The 8,351-nt window shown below is 42.2% G+C and overlaps 1 long non-coding RNA gene across 1 annotated transcript in view; it reads left to right on the top strand.

Annotated features, from left to right (window-relative positions):
- LOC112970250 overlaps window positions 1-8,125 on the top strand; it is a 49,026-nt gene extending 40,901 nt beyond the window's left edge. The window contains exon 3 of the long non-coding RNA XR_003254932.1: window positions 8,029-8,125. This is a non-coding gene — a long non-coding RNA (uncharacterized LOC112970250). The remainder of the gene's footprint in view (window positions 1-8,028) is intronic.
- Window positions 8,126-8,351: the final 226 nt, after the last annotated feature.

The raw sequence follows: 8,351 nt of genomic DNA, 5'->3' as shown, positions 1-8,351 counted from the left end.
CGGGCCGGCTCCTGCGGGCGCCCGCTCCCGCGGGTCTGTGCCGAGGGCATCGCGGGACCATCCAGCGCTGCTCCACCGGGCCGGGCTTCTTCTTTATTTATTTTAAAGGCTGGGCCTGGTTTCAGCCCTGGTGCACAATAAGGCTGTGTCTCTTATTTTAATTGTTTTTATAAACGGAACTCTCAAAAGTTACTGCATCAGAGGCTTTTGGACAGATCCTCCATCACGTGACACTTTCAGGGTGTTYTAGGTGTGCTTGTTAATACAGCAGTTCACAGCCTACCAGCCTGCGTGAACTCTAGTGCAGTTAGTGAAACTTGACTATAGCCCATGGTTGATCTTTCTTATTACATCTTAATATAAGGCTCAAGCCACTGAAACTAGTAGTGACATTTAATTGGTTCTTGATATTTAAAAAAATCATTTTTCACTACTGTTGCTCTGAATCATGTGTACACATTTGCGCTTAGTTTCTGCTTTCTGCTCTGTGTAGTCAGTGCCTTTAGTGATGACACGATGAGCCATTAACCTGTTTTGTACCTCTGGTTTCCACAGCATCTTTCATAGCATACTACACTAGGTGGTATCGGCCTCTCCATTCAGTGCTAAGTAGAGACACCTGAACTACTGAACAGACTAGAAACCATAGACCATAAGAAGCCTTATCCTTTACCTTGGTGGCAAGGTGTGCAAAGTAGGAATCCTTCTTCCCGTGCCTGAGTTATCTCCTTCAGAGATAATTTGGGTGTCAAGATATATATGTCCTTGGTAAAGGTTCTAGAAGGGAGCCACAGTAACTCCCTGAGTTTACAATTATGGCAATGCAAATTGAAAAGGGAAAAGGAAAATACAAATGGAGGAAGTAACTGTGGTCACTTAAGCCAGTGGCAGAGCTGGAGCAGAATGACCGATCTGGGAGTGGGAAGGCCCATCTCTGAGGCAATACATGCCTCCTTTTGTGCTAGCCTTCCATGAGTGGAGAATTAACCTTTTAAGTGTTTTGAAACTGAGGTACGCCCCTCTGAAAGGCATTACTAATGGAAATCTTGGCATGCAGTAATATAAATCAGCAACGTACTGTCATCCCTGTAAAGCATCTAGGAACACAGTAAGGATTTGCCTTGGGCAGCTATTGAACAAAATGTGCCAACTCAAAATAAAAGCATCTATTCCTTTAACATTCCTCTCAGGGCATAGTTCTGGCTACAAAGAGCAGTGCTAGATTTTCAGTTATTGGAATTAAGTGTACAAAGTAAGGCGCTGTCTGTGACAAGATACCAGTAATGCTCATCATTCAGTGGTGCATTATTTGGATATTGTGGCAGGAGAATTAGGCCTCAGTGCACTTTTTTTCTAACAAAGACAGGGAGCATGGCAGAGTAACTTAACAACAGATGTAAGCTAAGCAGCTGCTATTAGCATCTGGGTTTATTATGTAGGTATGTGCTAATAGAGCCATAGAAAAGCTTTGTTGTGTAAAAAAGTTGTGAGGGAGGCAAGATTCTCCAAATGCAGGACACTGTGGATGAGGTGTGCAGTGTGCCTTAACAGATGTATCTTTTCTCCTCCCTTTCCTCACCATCCCCCCAAAATATATCTATGGATTAAAATTGTGTCTTGAGCAGAGTCACAGTTTTGTTTCTCATATTGCAGGTAAAGCCCTCCACCACATCATGGCTATTCTTAGTGTTTCTTTGAGCTAAGGAAGTGAGTTTTGAAAGAATGTATTATTCAGCAGTATAATTGAAAGTGTGCATTTTTCTGAATGACACAGAAGCAGGGTGTTGTTTGGGGGAGAGAAGGCTGGGTGGGTGTTCTTGCACTTACCTAAAGGAAGTTAGAAATATGACAGAAATCAAACAATTTTTCTTCCAGGCATTATGGGATTTGGGGTTTTTACATTTATTTATTTATTTATTATTACTGCTATTCCTAAAACATCAGCCTGGCATCTCTGTGGCCAGAATCTTTTACTGATGATGCACACTGTATGCCTTTTATTAAATAAATGCCTTTTACTGTCAGTATTACTACTGCTTATCTCTGTTTTTTATATATCAGTGTCATCGGTAGGTAGCCCCAAATTGTTGTATTGTGAACAACCCTTTAAAAGTGTAATTCCTTTTCTTGAAAAGTTCGTGATCTGACCTTAAAAGGAAATCTTGAGAGAACCTTGAAGTGACAAAAGAAAGGTTTTAAAATAATTTTTAAAATGTATTGATATTCTGGTTTTATTTTCACAAATGGAGGAGAGTACTCAGAAGGGAGAGAGGAAAACTCTGCTTTGCTCCCTCTGAAATAATGAGAATTTTTCCATTGACTTCATCTGGACCAGAATTAGAGCCTAAGGCCTCAGCCATATAGGAAAACTTGCATCTATGTAATTACAGTTGAAATTGCTTTCTTTTTTTCCTACTAAGATGGAATGAATGTCTCTGCTTTGTTTTGTTTTGTTGGGGACTTGCATRCTTTTTCTTCTCTTTTTTTTTTTCTTTCCTTTGGTAGGGAAAATCTCTAGCATGTTAGAAGAATTGGATTCTTTGTGCTATGGGTGAGATTAAGACTCTCTATAGAAGCCATCAGATCAAAGCTGACCGTTTAAATCTCTGGGATAGTCTGTATCCTATTATGCAAAATTACTGATATGCATGGTGCGCATAAGCATGGCAACTTTTGTGTTGGGTTCTGCATCCCAGCAAAATCTTGACAAAACTGAATAATCACAAAGAACAAAGTTGTAAGCTTCTTTTTTTCTTTTTTAATACATAGTATAATGTGTCAACCCTGTGCCAGTATTATTATTTTTTTAATTCAAATGTTTTATAAAAAAATTTCTCTTATAGTGAGGGGAAAACTGGTTGAGTATTGTTTAGCATTTGTTAGCTTACACCATTAGACCCTTCCCTTATACATAAATTATGAATTCAAGCCTTTATCTAATTAAACCATAAATTTTTACATGGGTGTTTTTCTTCTGAAATAAATGTTCATATCAGAAATTGCACTGACCTTTTCATTAAACTAACGTAACTGCTAAAAACTTTTCCCTTCTGTAAAAAGGGTGTCCAGACTGAATGGGGGGAAAAAGCCTTTCTTCCATTTGGAGAGCAGCTCATTGCCTTTTCTGTTTTACAGGGCTCCTCTTCAAGGTTTTTAAAAGCTTTTAGTGATTTTTTTTTTTTTTTTTTTTTTTTTTTTTTTTTATACGTTTTTTTTTTGTGACTGGAGTTCAGACGTGTGTTATTTCTCTCAGTTTGTACAGTGAACAGTGTCTGATTTGCTTTCAGTGACTTCAGGTGTTTTCAAACTAGCTCAGACTGGGATCTTACAGGAGAGCTTGGTGAGGTTTCATGAGGTGGCTGAACTGGAAGCAAGGTGGGTTGCGAACCCCAAAAGGGGCAGACAGACTCCCAGCCRTGGAGCTCTGCCTTCGCTGGGGGCTGCCTGAGCCTGAGGGGAGCCAGGTCAGCACACTGAAGCGACAGAAACCAGCTCCAGGAGAAAGGGAAGAATTTTTTGCCAACTTAGTGACTTGCACTAACTTGCACAGGGTGCTATGCCAGTGCCAGAGCAGGTGCTTCAGGGACCATTTATGGGAACAGGGAAGGAGGGAATTTGAGCTCTTCAGTAAGTTCGGATCTCCTCATAATTGTCTCCTATACACTTTCTTTCTAGATGCATTTCCATACTTAATGTAACAACTGCATAAGATGATTAATAATCCTACACTGCATTACTTTGTTACTTTGAGGAACTCTCTTTTAGCTAGTTTTGCTCTTTTTTTTCTTCTTTATCTCTCTCTTTTTTTTTTTTTTAAGTGAAATTTTAGGCTGAGATTGGCAAAAATTTGAAAATACATCCTGAAACCAGTAACCGTGTATTCTCATTGGGTCTAACTTGACTGTGCCRTGTGGCATTCTTCAGTGAATCATTCTGGTATTAAAAGGCCAAGAGAGGGCACCTGCCTCATATGAGAGGACTTCTTAACTAAATGCTGCCCCACATCCTTGTCATGCCCTGTCTGTGATGTCCCTGAGGGGCTGTGACGCATCCCAAGGAAACAGTAGCACATGGTGATGTGAGAAGAAGTGCCCTCTGGATACCCTTGTCCCTGCAGAACCCCACAAACCTGTTGCAGCCAGGGCATGGCTGAACAGACTTGTGAAGAGTGTGTTTGCTGTCCTCTAAGACATTCTTCTAGTCCCCACTGCCCCCAGAAAGACATGCAGATCCTGAAAGAGTACAGGAATAAATCCAGAATAAGTTAAAAACTGTTCTGAACAGGTTTTAAAAGAAGTTTTATTACACAAACTTTTAAAACCCAAAGAAAGTGAATTTGAGTTCAGTGGCTTTCGTAGAGTCATCGAGGTTGGAAGGGATCTCTGGAGATCATCTAGTCCAACACTTCTGCTCAATGCAGGGTCATCTAGAGCATGTTGCCAGGGCTGTGTCCAGTTGGGTTTTGAATATCTTCAAGGATGGAGATTCCACAACCTCTCCTGGCAGCCTTTTCCAGTGTTCAGTCAGCCTCACAGTGAAAAAGCTTTTTCTTATGCTTAAAGGGTTAAATGGAATGTCTTGTGTGTCAGTTTGTGCCCATTGCCTCTTGTCCCATCACTGGGTACCACTGAGAAGAGTCTGGCTCTCCTTCCTTTACTCCCCCTRTCAGGTGTTTATACACATTGATAAGATACCCCCTGAGCCTTTTCTCCTCCAGGCTGAATAGTCCCAGCTCTCTCAGCATCTCCTTGTATAGCAGATGCTCTAGTCCCTTCATCGTCTTCATAGCCCATCTCACTGGACTTGTTCCGGTAAGTCCATGTCTGTCTTGCCCTGGGGAGCCCAGCACTGGAGATGGCACTCCAGCTCAGTGCTGAGTCTAGGGGAAGGATCACCTCCCTCAACCTGCTGGCAATGCTCAGCCTACTGCACCCAGAGTACCGTTGGCCGCCTTTGCCACAAGGGCACTTTGATGGCTTATGGTCGACTTGTTGTCCACTAGGACCCCCAGGTCCTTTTCTGCCAAGCTGCTCTCCAGTCAATCAGCCCCCAGCCTGTACTGGTGCATGGGGTTATTCCTCCCCAGATGCAGGACTTTGCACTTCCCTTTCTTCACCTTCATGAGGTTCCTCTCTGCCTTTTTCTCCAACCTATTGAAGTCCCTCTGAAGAGCAGCACAATCGTCTCATGCATCAACTGCTTCTCTCTTTTTTTTTTTTTATATTATCTGCAAGCTTGCTGAGGGTGCACTCTGCCCCATGGGCAAGATCGTTAATGAAGATGTTAAACAGTGTGGGCCCCAGTATCAACCTCTGGTGTACACCACTAATGACTGACCTCCAGCTGGACTTTGTGCCACTGATCACAACCCTCTGAGCCCAGCAGTTAGGCCAGTTTTCAGTCCACCTCACTGTGCACTTATGCAGTCTGTACAACTTGTCCAGTTCCAGACAAATTTTATCAGTTTGTTTATAAGGATGTGCGAGACGGTGTCAAAAGTCTCGCTAAAGTCAGGGTAAACAACCTCCACTGTTCTCCACTCATCCATCAAGCTAGATATTTCAACAAGCTATTAGGTTGGTCAGATGTGATCTCCCCTTTGTAAATCCATGTTGACTACTCCCAATCACCTTCTTATCTTTAATGTGGAAGCATTTTCCAAGAGGATTTTCTCCATCACCTTCCTGGGGATCAAGGTGAGATTGACTGGCCTGTAGTTCCCCAGATCCTCCTTCTTGAAGACAGGAGTGACATTTGCTCTCTTCCACTCCTCTGGAACCTCCTTTAATTGCCACAGCCTTTCAAAGATAATTGAGAGTGGCTTCACAGTGACATCAGACAGCTCCCTCAGCACTTGCAGGTGCCTAAAGGGCCTGTATCCATCCCTTGCAGTGCTCTAGTCGTGTGAGCTATCCCACCACATCTCTGCGATCCTGATGAGTTCATAGGCTGGTAACTGCACACGCTTCTAATTCCTCCCATTCGCCATGCTGTCTGCGTTAGCGTGCAGGCATTTCAGATAGGCACCCAGTTATGCTGATTTCCCAGAAGAGGTGCGAGAGCTTCCCCCATCATGCTGTCTTCTTGGCACTTTCTTATTTGTGCACATACATGTGAGGTGGCCCCCTTCAGCCCTGTTTCTTCGATTATGTGATCTCTCCTGTCCACATCAGCCTGCACCTTTTGCTTGCCAACCCAGGCCACCACCTCCTCTTTTGATGGTGGGTTGTCAGCTCCCTTCCCCATCGTTCCCAGTTCAAAGCCCTCCTTACCAAGTTGGCCCTCCTCGTGGAAGAGGTCACAAGCTTCCAGTCTTCGCCATCATGGGAGTCTCCGTTTCCCCACCTGATACATGCAGACTGCCTGCCCCTCCTTCAGTGTAGTTGGGAGTTCAGGCTTCTCTTGTGTCTGCAGGGTCTTGGAGAAGATGCGATTGATCGGTTTCTTGTTATCTCTGATACTGCACAGTCTGCTGACCTCCTCTCATGACTCCTTTGCTTGGTGACACATTGCTTAAACAGCGATAAGTTAAATTTTTTTAAATTTCTGGTAGTCTGTGGTGCTGCTAACACAGCTGAAAGCGGATGTATTTGCAGTGCGAGTCTGCTGCTGTTGGGGTTCTTTTAAGGAGACAAATCAAAAACAAATTTCCATTAAGATGGTGTACATAGGCACTTGACTTTTCTCACTACTGCTTGCACTGTTTGTTTTCTCTCTGGGTTTAGGACTCTAGGATTGTTAATACTGAAGTACCTCTTGTTGCCTGCATCAGCCTGAACTCTAATCGCTCCGCATCGTATTGGAGTTTGCTTTTGCCTTTCTGTACGTTTATTGAACCTTTTCAGTTTTAGTGCCTTRGGCAAATTTGATCAGCAAATAGTTTGATCCAAAGCCTGTAGAAGTATATGAGTATGCTGTCTCATCTCTAATAGGCTTTGTATACACTGCAAAGAGACTCATGGGATTAGAGGTCAGTTTTTATTTAGACACATGGAAGAACATAAATATATACTAGTTTTCATTTATTCGTCACTTTTCATGCAGAATTTATATCTGCTAAAATACCATGATGGGAGCTTTTTTCACCTGCATCTGGTGTATCACTGTGTTGAAGGCAGCCCTGCTGAGCTTGAGCATTCTTATTTTGTAATCAGAGCAATGTTCTGCTAATGCAGTGCTGAGGACTCCGGTTCTCACAGGTAAACTAGAAAATAACCATTGTTAAACCACTCTTCTTTTGTTTTCCTTTGGCTTTGAACAGGCAGATGGAGCTGCGATATTAGGTCTGATGCTCTGACTTAATCTGAGTTTGCCTGTTGTAATCTGTAAAATACAAACCCCTGCAGGTGAAGGTCTGGTGTGTCATCCATCCACTTTCCCCATGTCTGACAGCTGTAATGGGGAAAGCTGATATGGCTGGGAAAGGGAAGGGAGGGGTGTAATGTGAGCACGTAAGACATTGGAAAGCAAGATTAGAAATCTGAAATAGAAAGTTGACTAACATACTACAAGGGCATAGTATTGCAAATATTACATGCTTTTATTTCTTTAAATTCCTGTGGATATAACTGTGAGGTGGAAGACCGTGTCATTCTAAGACATGTATTTATCCAAAAAAACCACCCCATCTTACTCAATGGATTGAAGTCTAAATCCATTCTCTTCTCACCAGGAAACACATATTTTAGATAATAAAAATGATTGTATTCTTATAGAAGTATATTAACACATGTGTGAGTAGTATGAACCTTGTTTCTTTTAGAAACACTTTTTTCCTTCTCCTCTCCTTTCCCTCATCCCTTTTGTTTTATCCTGACCCTTTCTATTTTTTCTTTTCAGTGAAGTGTGTTACAGAATTAACAACTTCAGTTGTGCTGAATCTCTGATCACTGTTCTTAACAGAAAGATTTGGATTAGGATCACTGCTTTATAGCAGGGAGCTACGGCTTTTCAAATGTCTATATAATCAGAATAGGGTTGCAATTATGTATAACATTTAATGTGTTTGCTCTTTGGGTTTTATTTAAGGGCATCTAGATGACGATGGGTTGCCACATGGATTCTGTACAGTCACCTATTCATCGACAGACAGATTTGAGGGAAACTTCGTGCATGGAGAAAAGAATGGTCGTGGCAAGTTCTTCTTTTTTGATGGAAGGTAGACACTGACTCTCCACTTTTCTTCTATTTTCTCCATCCTGTTTATGGTGATATAAAACTAATCTATGTTCATTGTCCACTCCTGAGTGTCTGAATATGCTTTCTCATTAAAAGATGTAGCTGGAAAGTTTCCTTCTGCTACTTTAGCCATAGTGCTGACATGATGTCTTCGTGAGCTTGGGAACTTTATA

This window comes from Apteryx rowi, unplaced genomic scaffold (genome assembly GCF_003343035.1).
Source record: "Apteryx rowi isolate R43461 unplaced genomic scaffold, aptRow1 scaffold_389, whole genome shotgun sequence".
Classification (NCBI taxonomy): domain Eukaryota; kingdom Metazoa; phylum Chordata; class Aves; order Apterygiformes; family Apterygidae; genus Apteryx; species Apteryx rowi.
This window is presented reverse-complemented; position numbering and strand designations above follow the sequence as displayed.